The sequence below is a fragment of the Branchiostoma belcheri genome, unplaced genomic scaffold (genome assembly GCF_001625305.1).
Source record: "Branchiostoma belcheri isolate BF01 breed outbred unplaced genomic scaffold, Haploidv18h27 scaffold94, whole genome shotgun sequence".
NCBI lineage: Eukaryota > Metazoa > Chordata > Leptocardii > Amphioxiformes > Branchiostomatidae > Branchiostoma > Branchiostoma belcheri.
In genome coordinates this window covers 1,324,044-1,326,941 of record NW_017804620.1, presented here as the reverse complement: position 1 = coordinate 1,326,941, position 2,898 = coordinate 1,324,044, and the positions used below count along the sequence as shown (strand labels likewise).

The 2,898-nt window shown below is 43.7% G+C and overlaps 1 protein-coding gene across 1 annotated transcript in view; it reads left to right on the top strand.

Annotated features, from left to right (window-relative positions):
• The window catches only part of LOC109461632 (probable aminopeptidase NPEPL1), a 29,854-nt gene that overhangs the window by 5,005 nt on the left and 21,951 nt on the right, over positions 1 to 2,898 (top strand). The gene's annotated exons all lie outside the window — the stretch shown is intronic.

Below are 2,898 nucleotides of genomic sequence, written 5' to 3'. Positions count from 1 at the left end.
GTGGGGGGGGGGGGGGTTCTTCCGAACAACCCCTGGCTACGGGCATGGACTTCGGTGACCAAAGATTTGACAGATCATCAACAAAATTCATAGACAAAGAGCAATTTTTTTCAATAAACACTACCTTGTGTGTTATGTTGTCTTAACCATCAAGGTTCATATCCTGTCTATCTGTGTTAGCCTGGGTTCCATCCAATCTGTAAGTAGCCTGGTTGCCAAACCTATTATAGCTCCCCGAGTCCTACATGTACATCCTCTCTGCAATTTTGCGGAGCTATAATTATAGGTTTGGTAACCAGGCTAATCAGTAACAACAACCGGGGCAAATCAGATGGCACCCAGGCTAGTCCATGTAGATCCCTGATGTGACTCTCTTCCTGAGAAAGCATGCTGGGTGTCAGCTGGTGTTTAATCTCCTGGTACATGTACATGTGGGCTTCTCTGATATTGAAGGAATTCAGATAAAGATAAAGATTTTTTATTGACATAACAAAAAGTACAGGGACTTTTATATGGTCTTCTACAACTAAAGGTCTAACAAGTTAAATACATGTATGGATGACTTTATTCTACGTACACAATATATGTGGCAAATTACGTACAGATTCTTTATATATATCAGGGCTAACAATAAAGGTTTAACTATTCTCTAACATGTAGTCTGTAAGATTGAAACATTTTTTAATGTATTTTCCTATTTGAATACTATATTGGTTACCTCCCCTGAGAATAAAATTGAATTTTTCTATAGGATCTACATGTACATGTAAATAACATATTGAAATCGGTTGAACAAGTGGAATATTTAATATGTTCATCAATGTTGTGTCCCAAACTGTGCCCGTCCCGTTCCGTGCCTGAGCGGGCACAGAACGGGACACGGCCTGACTGTCCGGAACCGTGCCCGGAGGTGCTGTCAATCATAGTGATTGGCGGGAACCTAAACATAATTATTCACGCCCACGATTTCTTATATGGCTAGATTACGTGAGATTTTGTGAGTCTGTGTACAGCATGTGCTTTCAAAACACAGTTTTCCCACAACTTAGTCTTATGTTTGGTCGACATGAACTTGGGACACATGTTATGAGAACTATGTTCAGTCCCCTAGCACGCAAGCTTTAATAATACGTGTCCAGAACTGTGTGCGGTCAGGCACGGTTCTGGATAGTCCCCCGCGTGTCCCAGAATGTAGATTTTCCCCAAGCACGGTTTGGGACACGCGCCGAGTGTCCCAAACCATGCCCAAGCACGGTTTGGGACAAGGCATCCGCGTGTCCCAAACTGTGCTCAGTCCCCAGGCACGGTTCGGGACACGCGCTGAGTGTCCCAGACCGTGCCCGGGCATGGTTTGGGACAAGGCCATCGCGTGTCCAGAACTGTGCTCGACCTGAAGCACGGTTCTGAGCGAACACTTCGTTTATCTACAAGTTGATTTGCTCTAGTCTGTCGTGGATACGCGTCAGGACTACCCAGATCCGTGCGTGGGGTTGGTGGATAAGCAAGTGTTGTTTCTGATTGACCGGGTCAGTCTGCTTTCTTGGGTATACTACGTGCTGTGGTGTATCAAGAACTGTGTTCGCATTGTGTTGCAGACTGATACAAGACACTCTGTTTGGACACTACATGTAAGTCGTAGACCAGCGTGAAATGTTAAAATGAACTTTACAGAGCAACAATTACACCGATTCTTTCTTATTCTTGCCCCGACGAAAAACAAAGATGGCGGCCTAAAACAGTAAACCACGCCGCGAGAAGGCTCCTCCCTCAAAACAATAAGCTCCACCCCCAAATCACGGAATGGGACAAGGCCCTTATGTGTCCAGAACTGTGCCCGGTCAGGCACGGTTCGGGACAGTCCCCGCGTGTCCCGAACTGTGCTCAGTCCCAAGGCACGGTTTGGGACACGCGCCGTGTGTCCCAAACCATGCCCAGGCATGGTTTGGGACAAGGCACGGTTTGGGACACAACAATCAATAATGCCCCCCCCCCACAAGGCCCACCATGTGAAGTTTCCTGCCGTGCCTATGTAATTCTTCCAAAGGAGCCCTCCACTGGGCTGTTTGTCCACAACTGTCAATGACATGACAAAAATGATATTATTAATTGTTGATATTATTTAATAAGGCCACACCAATTTAATTTCTTGGTTAACAGATTCGCCCGCTTCAATTTTCTGATTTGCAAAAAAAAAAAATCGGAATCAACTGCAAAATGCTCATATTTTGCCCTGAACAGATGAAAACAGTCCTTTTCTTCCTATTTGTTACATTTATCCCATCTTTCAATGCAATGGTATCATTAAAAGTTCAAAATTCATTGTTTCAATTTTGAACCAGCATAGTGTGTTGAATCATGGCTCCTATCGTACCATTTTGGACCATAATAGGATGCCTAGGCCTGTTTTTTTATATTTCAGTCCATACCATGGTATGGATGAAATATATTGTGTTCTCTGATGTTTCTTCTTCTCCTCCTTCTTCTCCTTCTCCTGCCACACAGTCAAAGGGATTCAACTCCGCCATCATTCAGCCAAATGGCTTGAAATTTGGCATGGAGGTAGAGTGGGCCAATACCCCCAGGCGTTTTTTTCATTTTTTTGATACATGCCTTTGAAAAATTTTTATGAAGGTTTTTTTGGGGCATTTTTTCGCCAAAAAATGGATTTTTGGATCCTGAGCCCTGGTTTTACAACCAAATCACCTGAAATTCGGTATAAGGGTACCTTGAACATGTGTCTACAGAATAGCAGTCACATATTTGGCATACACCACTTCCAAATGACTCATTTGGGGGACTTTAATGGCTATTAATGGCAAAAAAAGGGCTAAAAGTGCTATACCCGTTCCAGAGTTCGAAATACAAAGGTGCAATGTGCAAATTGCACGTAATTTTCAA